The sequence below is a fragment of the Pristiophorus japonicus genome, chromosome 8 (genome assembly GCF_044704955.1).
Source record: "Pristiophorus japonicus isolate sPriJap1 chromosome 8, sPriJap1.hap1, whole genome shotgun sequence".
Classification (NCBI taxonomy): domain Eukaryota; kingdom Metazoa; phylum Chordata; class Chondrichthyes; family Pristiophoridae; genus Pristiophorus; species Pristiophorus japonicus.
In genome coordinates this window covers 216,558,127-216,570,613 of record NC_091984.1, presented here as the reverse complement: position 1 = coordinate 216,570,613, position 12,487 = coordinate 216,558,127, and positions in this window count along the sequence as shown.

Below are 12,487 nucleotides of genomic sequence, written 5' to 3'. Positions count from 1 at the left end.
TCGCAATGCAGAGAGACCACAAGCATTGCTGATTTCAGAAATAACATTGTTATAGTGGTGAAGCCATTCTTTTGGAATATATAGAGTTGTGGTACAGAATTGATGTATATAATAGAAAAAAATTATTTATATAGCTCCTTTGATGAGCTCAGTACATCCCAAAGCGCTTCACCATCAATGAAGTATTTTTGAAGTGCAGTCACTGTTGTAACATAGGCAAACACAGCAGGTAATGTGTGCGCAGCAAGGTCTCAAAAATAGCAAAGAGTTTAATGACAAGATAATTTTTGTTTTAGTGGTGTTGGCTGAGGAATACATACTGGTTAGGACCAAGGAAAAATTCCCCTACTCTTCTTCAAATTTTGCCATAGAATCTTTTACATCAACAACAACAACTTGTATTTATATAGCGCCTTTAACATAGTGAAACATCTCAAGGCGCTTCACAGAAGTTTGAGACAAAAAAAAATACAGGCAGACAGAGGCTTAGTTTACCATCATATTCAAAAGATAGCACCTCTGATAGTGAGGCACTTCATCAATACTGGACTGAAGTGTCAACCTAGATAATGTGCTCAAGTCTCCGGGTGTGGAACTTGAACCCTCAACCTTCTCACTCCGAGCCAAGAGTGCTACCCTACCCTGGGTCAAGCTGATAGGAGAGGGAGCTTTATATCCAACTCATGCCATGCCTAACCTGAGAGAGCTTGATGCTAATACCAGCATGAAATATTCAGTAATTTTTGTTCGTTTTTTACTGGATACCATGAAGATGGTGGCATCAGGCCTAATATAACTCCAAAAGCAAGCCATTGATTAATGATTGAAAGAAAACACACTGACCTGCACTGGAAGTTTTTTTTAGGAGAATTCTGTTCGTACTTCCAACCTATAACCCATTTTCCAAAAACAGTTCCAAGCACTGCTCCACTTGTGCAGCTGGGGGGAGGATGCAGTTACACTTCCCTTTCAGAGTTTGGATGTCTGCCGATAGTAATTCTTCACTGGATTGTGCGCGTTTCCTCTTCATTTCATGCCTCAGCCTCCTCATGTCCTACCTAACCAGACCCACAATACTCTGAAGCTTCTCCATCTCTACCCACCCCTCATTGAACTCATATGTTGCATGACAAAGAAAAGAGTGACTTGCATTTATATAGCACCTTTCACAACCTCAGGACCTCCCAAAGAGCTTGACAGCCAATTAAGTACTTTTGAAGTGTAGTCACTGTTGTAATATAGGAAACACGGCATCCAATTTACACACAGCAAGGTCCCAGAAACAGCAACCAGATAATCTGTGATGTTGGTTCAGGATAAATATTGGCCAGGACGCTGGAGAAAATTCCCCTGCTCTGCTTGAAAATAGTGCCATGTGATCTTTTTCGTTGACCTGAGAGCGCAGAAGGGGCCTCAGTTTAATGTCTCATCCGAATGACGGCAACACGACAGTGCAGCAGTCCCTCAGCACTGCACTGAAGTGTCAGCCTAGATTTTGTGCTCAAGTCTCTGGAGTGGGGCTTCAACTCACAACCTTCTGACTCAAAGATGAGATTGCTACCAACTGAGCCACAGCTGGCACTGGGAGCCACAAGATGATTCCTCGATCCAACTCCTGATCATTCAGCTATCTCTCTTAATCCCAATTTTTGCTAAATTAATCAACTACTCCATTTCTTTTGACAATATCCCCGTTTCAAAACTGCTGTCATAATTTACTCCTTAAAAAGCCCACCCTCAACTTCTCCATCTGTCCAATACCATCCCACCTCCAACTTTCCCTTCTTTTCTAATCTCCAATGCATCATCATCACCATTCTCTGTGCTCACTTCTCCCATTAACCCCTGCTTAAATTCCTTCAGTCCAATTTCCACCTCAACCAAGGCCGCAGTAGTACTCGTGTATGACTGCAATTACAGTTCATTATCACTCAATCACTCCATGGCCTTCAATATGGTTGATCACACTAGCTTCCTCTGCAGTCTGGCCTTCATAATCCACCTCCAAAGCTCACTGCCACACGATTCCATTCCTATCTATCCCAATGTAGTCAGCATATCTCCTACAATGACCTTTCTTTCCATGTCTGCAGTCACTTCTAGAGTATGTCAAGGTTCCATCCTTGGCACAATCCTCTAAAAGTCATCGAAATATAATTCATAGACATGTGATTAGAATATAAGAAATAGGAGCAGGAGTTGGCCATTTGGCCACTCGAGCCTGCTCCACCATTCCATAACATCATGACTGATCTTCTACGTCAGCTCCACTTGCCTGCACTATCCCCTTGATTTCCTTAATATCCAAAGTTCTATCTGTCTTGAATATACTCAACGACTGATCTTCCATAGTCCTGTGGGGTAGAAAATTCTAAAGATTCACAACCCTCTGAGTGAAGAAATTTCTCTTCATCTCAGTCCTAAATGGCTGACCCCTTATTCTGAGACTGTGACCCCCTGGTTCTAGACTCCCCAGCCAGGGGAAACCTCCCTGCATCTACCTTGTCAAGCCCTGTAAGAATTTTGTATGTTTCAATGAGATCACCTCTCATTCTAAACTCTAGAGAATATAGGCCTACTCAATCTCTCCTCAAAGGACAATCCCCCCCATCCCAGGAATCAGAATGGTGAACCTTCGTTGCACTCCTTCAATGGCAAGTATATCATCCTTTAGGTAAGGAGACCAAAACTACACACAATGCTCCAGGTGTGGTCACACCAGGGCCCTAGATAATTGCAGTGACATCTTTACTCTTATACTCAAATCCTCTTGTAATAAAGGCCAACATATCATTTGCTTTCTTACTGCTTGTTGTACCTGCATGGTAACTTTGAGTGATTCGTGTACAAGGATGCCAACACTTCCCAATACTCTGCTTTTCTACCTTTCCTACCAATTAGCTTTCATATAAATGTAAATGATACCCAGCGTTAGCTTTAATTCTAGTTATGTTGGTATGGTGTCTGACTATTCAAAAAATGTTGAACATTACCAAGACCAAAGCCACCCTGTTCTGATTTCACCAAAAACTAAGCACTTTACCCGCCGATCCAATCTCCCTTCCCAACTGATCCTTCAAGTTGAATCCAACTGTGTGTAAAGTCATTGCCTTGTTCATTCAAGTTGCGTTTTAAACCCAATATCCAATCCATCTACTGTATCCTCTGAAATAAATTTTCTTCCTACCTCATCACAAAAACTGATAAAACCCTCCACGCCTTTGTCAACTGCAAGCCTCAATTCTCCATTGTTCTGCTTGCCTGCCTCCCAAGCTCCATCCGACATTATCTATAAATCTTCCTTTGTCGGCAGCCTATCCCACAATTGCTTCCATCTGCCTACCTTTGTCAGTGTCCACGCATCTGCCAGTCCATTGTCCTCATTTACAAATTCCTCCTCAGCCATGTCCAGTTTTCCGATTGGTCCACTGGGAATCCTACCCATTACTGATGGCCAAGTATTTGCCCCAGTATTCTGTAGTTCGCTTTGCAAATCCATCTGCTTTACCACATCACACCAAACTTCAAAGCTTCATTAACACCTGCCACTTCAACTACAACTTAAGTCACTTTCCTTAACTCTTCCCTACTCTTGTTCAGGTCCAACTGCCACTTTGTGAAGGACCTTTAGATGTTTTTGCTACATTAAAGGGGTTATACGAGTGCCAATTGTACTATATTTCTATCCATTCACTCTGCAGGAATTCTGGGAAGGGGAGGCATCCTCTCTGAGGGCAGAGACCCAATCAAATATCTAGTTGATGATGAACCAGATTCAAATATTCGTATCTCCTATCCTTAGATCATTGGGGAGGATGAGCAAAGCACTTATATATTTCTATGCTGATGCTATGTTGGGATGTGATTTATGTTGAATTTGATACATCAGAAAGGTGGAATTTTCAGCTCTTCAGTTCACTCCTTCCACAGAGCAGGTATGTGACAGACGCAAAGCCCTGTCTTACTTTAAATCATAAAATGACTATTATAGCTTTTTGATGTGAGTTTTAGACATGTCAAAATAATGTGATTTTAAAACAAAACTCTTAGATGCAGTTTGAGAATAATTCTTTTGTCCTTGCATGGTGAAAGTGAGTTAATATGGAGATAGCTATTAGTTTCAAGGGGAGGTCAGATGGCCCTTTCTGGGCTGTAAGTGGGCTATTTGTAACCAGAATCTAATCAGATCAAATTTGTTTGGCTCGTACCTTAGGCTATTCCAATGGTAATGTGTGCTAATTTTTCACAAAGGTCGCAGAGATTGCTACAATCACTCAGAGGGTTTCACGGCAGGCGACAATTCCAATGCACTTTGTTTTAGTCCTAATCCAGTAAACAAACAGCAAAGAGGCCGTTGTCCATATCCCATCCACTCAAGTGATAGAAATAATTAATCGTACAATTACCAGGCTGCTGAGAAAAAAATGATGTTTTTTTTCAAAGGAACATGGCAAGTGTAAAAGAACTGCTTTGTTCGAGGGTGGGAAAGGCCAGTAGAGCAAAGTATAAGTATGTCTGACTTTCCTTATTCTGCAGCGCTAGTTTCAACCATTTTTTCTGCATCACCTGAGTGAGACAGAACTCTCGCAGGCAGAGATGTACCTACATTATGACCATTCTAGACTCATTAAAAAAATCTATAAAAGTATCTGATTTCAAGCTATTATTTTGGATACAGGAAGTTTATAGTATGTAAATCAAGCTTTGTATTGCAAATTATTTGCTGTATAATCTCCTGTTTCTATGTAATTAAATATGGTGTAAATAAATTTGATCATTAGTTTTAGCCTGAACTTGCGGTCTTCTAGCGTGGTGTTTTCTGCCTTTTCAGAGAGTGCAGGAGTGCATGGGAGGCTGCTTCAAACCTCAGTGGCTTGGTAAAAGAGTAATTGTTAATCGTATGCTACGTTGCTCCCATATATAGCATGGTTAAAGGTGCAAGTTTCAGATCTGAGGAAATGTGGAAATTGAATTTTGCTGTGAACATAAATAAATAAAGTTAAGAAACAGACAGTTGCAACGCTACCAGCAGCTCTCAGGTAAGTGATTGATGTGGGTGACCAGGTATGGAAAGGAGGGTGACCAGGTTAGGTAGGTGCACTATTGGATTGGGAGGTAATGGTGGCCAGAGGGGAGGTAGCAGCAGCAATCGGGACACTCTTGCTCCTCCCAGCTCTATGTTTAAGTAAGTATATTTTATAAAGTTACCTTTTTTTGTTGAGGCAAGGAACGTATGTTAGGCTGCATGCAGCCGGAGTCAGATGCCTCAGAGCAAACAATTTTGTAATGGGGCCTCTAACAGGCATTAAGCCCCTTATTTGCATATGCAAAGGACCTAACGCCCGTTTCAGGCAAGGGCACTGAATTCTGATATTTTGGCCTTTACCAATATGGCACATGGTGCAATTCCAGCTCGTACTGAGAGTTGAGACTACATACCCGCCATATTGGAGGCTTGGGAGAATGTTGAACGTCACAAAAACAGTCGCTGTCCGGCCGAATTTCGAGGTTTTACTGTCCTGGCTTGCAATATAAAGAAATGCTGCTTGTTTAATGAAAGGGTTACTCTTGGTTACTGGAGTAGTTCATACGCCTAAAGAAAAATGCCACTTAAAATTGCTTTGCCGGTTGAACTGAGTCAATGATTTCTCAACAATGCCAACATTCCAACTCAGGAGCAGAAATAACAAACAATGAAACAGTCAACCTTTATTAATCAGCAAAATAGCACCAGAACTGCAATTCTTTTAGCCTTCTTAAGGCTGTGTTTAGCTTTACAGTACGTGATTACAGCTGCATAGAAACCTTTTTGCAGTCTCATCGAGCCTGAACTATTACGCTTTTTTGCGTTGGTTCCGACTGGATTTAAGTTAAATAAGCCAGTCTAAAATAGAGACTAAATTCCATTGGAACTGGGTGTTGGCAGAAGAAGCATTCGCTGAAAGCACTGCTGCCAATGGTGGAGAACTTAAAATCGGGGATCCATAAGGGGCCAGAATTGGAGAAGCGCAGGTATCTCAGAGGGTTGTGGGCCAGGAGGAGGTTACAGGGATAGGGAGGGGCGAGGCCGTGGAGTGATTTGAAAACAAGGATGAGAATTTTAAAATCGTGACGTTGCTTAACCGGGAGTCAATGTAGGTCAGCGAGCACAGGGGTGATGGGTGAATGGAATTTGGTGCTGCAGAGTTTTTGATAAACTGATGTTTATGGAGGGTGGAAGATGGGCGGCTGGCCAGGAGAACATTAAAATAGTCAACTCTCCACCTTTCTTTAAGGCTAGGGTGTCCATTTTCCGGGGACTGCCTCTCAGGCGAACGATGTCCCCAGAAACATCTCCGGTTCACAAAACTCCTCCCTGAATATGCACGGATTCAAATCAGGAGGCACATGACCTCGCGCTGCCTTGCGGTCGTTCAATAAAGTGGGTGGGGCTGTGTGGTGGAGCGGGTTCCGATTGGTGGGAGGGATGTCAATCTTCTAGTTTCAACCAGTAGAAGGCGTGGCCTTACTGAGGGATTTGAATTTACGCAGAGATCGCGCTCTGTGGCCACAGTGCTGAGGGGGCCCCGATCTGTGCGAGACCATCAGCGGCAGGTCGAGACCATAAAAGTAGCAGCAGTGCGGCGGCATACCACTGCAAGGTACAGCGTGAGCCGATCCGGGAGGGCGACGGCTGTGAAGAGAGCGACTGGATTGGACATCACCATAATCCAGGTCGCTGATTGGAGCATGGGCAGGTACAGCAGGAGCGGCGAAGGAGCAGCGAGAGATTGCAGAGCGATGTGATCAGGGCCCAGAAGTGGCGATGGCCCAGGGGCAGCACGGGCCAGCCCACACTGCGATATGTGTGCACTAGATCCACGCAGTCGAGCTGGTCTCCAGTGGTCTTGGTTAATCTGTAATGTCTGTAAGCTTGTAATGTTTGTAGCTCCACACTGCGGATGTGGACGTATTGTGTACTGCAAGTGCAGGGTTAATAATAAACAGAACCAGGCAGATTTACGGAGGCTTTCAAGAGAGCTGCCTGCCATGTAGGAAGCTGTGTATGCCTGTGCTCTGTGAATGTATCATATTTGGCAATTGAGATAGGATTTTTCGGATGATTTAAAGCTTAAATTTTGTTGGGGAAGGATTCAACCAGCCGTCCGAGAGACTTTGGAAGTTTCTGTCTTTAGAAAAAGCTACAAAATCTGAGGTAAAATACAGCACACGGTGTGAACAGCTATAGATTAAAATGGCAGGTGTAATCGGACATTTGGGGGAATGTAGACACGACCGGGAACGTTTTAAAGCATATGTGGATCGGCTAGAAAAGCATTTCACTGCAAATAACATAATCGAAATTCCAGACAATACAGTCCAGAACTGGGCTGTATTGGAATGTAAGAAAGCAATCTTCTTATCGGTGGCGGGTCTGACATTGTATGAAACCCTTGTAAATCTGCTTATGCCTGACGAGCCAAAGGACACAACGCTTAAAGAGATTTTAACGAAGCTGGAGCAGCACTATACCCCAAACCATTAGAAATTGCTGAAAGCTATCGTTTCGGGATTCGGAATCAAAGGTCTGATGAAAGTATCAGTGATTACAGCATAGCATTAAAAAAATATCAATGCATTGTAATTTTGGAAACTTTCAAAACCGAGCATTACGGGATCGTTTTGTTTGTGGGGTGAAAAATGATCCGATCAGAAGGAAGTTATAGACGACTGATGACTTGACTTTTGAGATTGCTTGTCAGACAGCGAGGTCGATGGGCATGGCCGAACAATATTCCCGAGAATTAAATAATAATTACGGTCGTCAGTCAACCGAGGTAAATCACCTGCAGGTTCAAAATAAAAGATGGTGGAGGCCCAAGGTCTCAGAAACTAGAAATTCTAACAGAGCGTCGAAGTCGTGCTATAGGTGCCTGGGACAACACATGGCTCAAAGTTGTCCAAACGTGAAGGCGGAGTGTTTCTTCTGCAGGAAGATTGGGCATCTTACGAAGGCATGCCGACTGAAGGGTAAACCAGCTTTCAAAGCTACGAGTCCACCATTCAAAACTATGAGTAGAAATCCCAAGAGACTACATAGCATGGAAGAACAACAACAGGACGAGGAAATGTTAGAGTTACATGTCATCAGGAGCACGAGGTTAACGGACAGCGATTCGGAAAGCATCAAAATCCACATAGATGTTGCGGGATTCAAGATATCAATGGAAATTGACACGGGTGCATCCGTGAGTGCAGTACCGGAGTCACTATATCGCGGCAAATTGCGTGATTTTCAACTGGAGAAATCCAAGATAGAGCTGCGAGGCTACTCGGGAGAGAAAATTCCTATGGTAGGTCGTATCACTGTACCGGTGAAATATAAAGATCAATTTCAGAACTTGCCTCAAATAGTAGTGAAAGGAGACAAGCCTGCCTTACTAGGAAAAAATTGGTTGAGCTCACTGAAGCTGGATTGGAGTAAGATTTTCTGTGTGGAAGCGAGATTTTCATCAACGGATGAGGTTATCAAGAAGTATCCGAAGGTGTTCTGCGAAACGGCAGTCTGATCCAAGGCTTCAAAGTGAGTGTCAGGGTACAGAAGGACGCTAGATCGGTTTACTACAAGCCACGATCGTACCATATGCACTCAAGGAGAAAGTTGAGCAAGAACTCAAAAGACTAGAGACTGAGAACATTATTTGTAAGATAGATCGATGTAATTGGGCTACAACCATTGTTGTTGTACCTACGTCTGATGGTAAGGTAACATTGTGTGGTGATTATAAAGTCACCATAAACCAGGTTCTAGAGGGTAATGTCCCCAATACATTGCCGAATATACAAGATTTGTTCACAACACTGACAGGTGGTCAGATCTTCTCAAAACTGGATCTTACGAATGCCTACTTACAGCTTGAACTACATGAGGAGTCCAAGTCATGTTTGACTATAAATACTCATCTAGGCCTATATCAATTTAATAGGCTACCGTTTGGAATGTCTTCCGCCCCTGCCATATTCCACGGGGTGATGAACCAGATTTTGCAAGGTATTGAAGGGTAGTATGTTATTTGGATGACATAATAATTTCAGCACCAAATAGGCAAATTCATAATAACATATTGAATGAAGTTCTCAAATGGCTAGAGAAGCACAGTGTACGAATGTCTGCTCGTAAGTGTGAGTTATTTAAAAACTCAGTGGAGTACTTAGGGTACAGAGTAGACAAAGATGGTTTACATCCAACCATGGAAAAATTGGATGTGATCAGAAATGCACCCACTCCCAGGAATGTCACTGAACTTCATTCATTCTTGGGTTTTTTGAACTATCATGGGAAGTTCCTACCAAATTTGGCTACAGTATTACATCCACTGAATGAACTTTTGAAAAAACAGGTCCATTGGAAGTGGTCAAAAGAATGCGATACAGCATACAAGGAGTGTAAAAGCAAATTGGTAGAGAGCACCATGTTAGTTCATTATGACATATCTAAGGAGATTAAGCTAGCATGTGATGCCTCTCCGTATGGAGTTGGGGCAGTAATCTCATGTATTAAGTAGTGGGGAGGAGAGACCAATTGCTTTTGCTTCACGCACTCACAGTGCCAGTGAGAGTAATTATGCGCAAATTGAAAGGGAAGCTTTGGCATTAATTTTTGGGGTCAAGATGTTTCACAAATACTTGTATGGTCGTAAGTTTACCATCGTTATGGACCATAAGCTCCGAACAGCAATCCTCCATCCAAAGTCCCCAGTTCCAACATTAGCTGCAGCCCGAATGCAGAGATGGGCTTTGATTTTGTCAGCATATACATATGATATTGAATACAGACGATCAGCTGATCACAGTAATGCTGATGCAATGTCTAGATTGCCTCCCCCATCACAAGTTATACCTGATAGGGAAGAAGTGTTTTATTTTTCATACATTGATGAACTGTCAGTCACAGCTGAAGAGATTGGTAGAGCAACCAAACGTGACCCAGTGATGTCAAAGGTGTTTGAGTATATTGCAAATGGATGGCCAAACCAGGTAACAGACAAAGATACACATCCATTCTTCATTCGTAGGAATGAATTATCGTCGATAAAGATTGTATCATATGGGGTGCAAGAGTGGTTATACCAAATAAATTCAGGTCCAAATTATTAGGAGACCTCCATGACCAGCACCTGGGAATATGCTTGACCAAGAGTTTTGCATGCAGTTATTTATGGTGGCCAGGTCTTGATAAAGATATAGAGTACATCGTGAGTCAGTGTACGACATGTCAATCGGTAAGCAAGCAACCACCACCAGTACCATTACAGCCATGGAAATGGCCTCCCAGGGTGTGGCAAAGGCTACATATTGATTTTGCTGAGTTAGAAGGACAACAATTGTTCATTGTGATTGATAGCCATTCGAAGTGTGTTGAGGTGTTTCCAATGTGGAAAATAGCAACAAGTAAAACATTGGACATTTTGCAAAAATTATTTTCTTCATTTGGCCTCCCTGAAGAGATTGTTTCGGATAATGGACCACGATTTCGTTCAAAAGAATTTGCACAATTCACGAGCAAAAATGGTGTGAAACATACCAAGGTTCCACCATACCATCCTGCTTCGAATGGTGCAGCTGTACAAATTGTAAAACGTGCCCTCATAAAACAAATGTTAGATCCAAATCCAAGGAAACCACAGTTGTCATTGGATCACAAATTGGCTAATTTTTTGATTGCATATCGAAATACTCCTCATACAACTACTAGTAGAACACCAGCAGAGTTGTTTCTCAAATGACAGCCACGAACCAGATTTTCGTTGTTAAAACCAAATTTGGCACAGTCCGTAGAAGAGACACAATTAAGACAAAGAGAATCATGACAAAGGTAGAGTAAAAGAGAGAAGTGTGAAATTAAAACAGAAAGTGAGAGTGAAGAACCATCATCATAAATGGTTAAAGTGGCTACCAGGAAGAGTGGTGAAGATATGTGGTCCTCGCACATATTTGGTAAAGAAGTTTGATAATGGACAGGTTAGGTTTGTTCATATTGATCATATTTTACCTACAGACATGGAAGGAGTTGAAGGTGGGAATGAATCAATTATTTCTGACTCATCAGATAGTTTTGAAAAACCAGTAGCAAATCCTAAATCCAATGTACTGGAAACAAATCCAGGAGAGAATCACAATGAAAGTCTGAGTCCGAGTCAGGAAAACGAAGAGCCTGAAGTTAGAGTGAGTTCAAATGAAAATCAAGAAAATTCCGTGGAGGAAAACGTTCCTCAGGATGAGTCTTGAATGAGTGTGAAATCGACACCATATTTGGACGATTCTGTTCGAGAGCAAAGGTATCCTCTTCGAAACAGAAAACAAGTGGTAAAGTTAAATTTGTAAATATGAAAAAAAAAATTATATCCTGTGTTATATATAAACATGAAAGTTATGTATGATGTTTGTTATGATGGCTTCTTCATTAAGGAGGGAGAAGTCTGTAAGCTTGTAATGTTTGTAGCTCCACACTGTGGATGTGGACGCATTGTGTACTGCAAGTGCAGAGTTAATAATAAACAGAACCAAGCAGATTTCTGGAGACTTCCGAGAGAGCTGCCTGCCATGTAGGAAGCTGTGTTTGCTTGTGCTCTGTGAATATACCACATAATCCTTGCCAATGGACTAAGACCTAGCTCTGTCAAGCCTGTGTGGTGGCTGGTGTGCAACAGCTACCACACGTTAAAAAAATCCACGCACAGGCATCTTCCACCCTTCAACATGTAGTTTGCGACATGGAATATCAGGTCCTTCATTGAAACAACTGTGAACTCATCCCTTTTTGGTGTAGAAGCAAGTCATCCTCGATATGAGGGACCACCTAAGAGAAAAGAGAGAGCTCTGCACCCTCACCCCTAACCATACTCACCCCCCACTGGATCGCATGCAGTTTTCCTGTGAAATTCGGTTGAAGAGAAAATGACCCCTGAGCCAAAATGTCTGGGTAATGGAGACCTCTGACAATGTTCCCTGTAAGCTGCACTATGTTCTGCATGGCCTGTTTCTCTCAATGAAAGGCCCTTTAAATTTCTGTGCATGCACGGTGTTATGTATGTAAACCTGTAAATACCATGTCTAACCACCAGAGGACTTATCCCCTGGAATCCGAGGGGATCCCACAATCCCTGGGGAGCACCTGTATATAAGCAGGCCTCACAGGCTGGAGAGGCACTCTGAGATTTGTATAAAATGACTACGGTCACACCTTACTTTGAGCTTGCAGTATCTCGTCTGACTCTTTATTCAAGACACAGCAACTGGCGACGAGATACAAATGACGAACCCCACTGCAACAATGAAGAGAACCGTGGGCATCCTGGAGAAATTTTCGGAGGGAGATGATTGGGAAACCTTCTTGGACCGACTCGACCAATACTTCGTGGCCAACGAGCTGGAAGGAGAAGCGAATGCTGCCAAACGAAGGGCGATCCTCCTCACCGTTTGCAGGGCACCAACGTATGTCCTCATG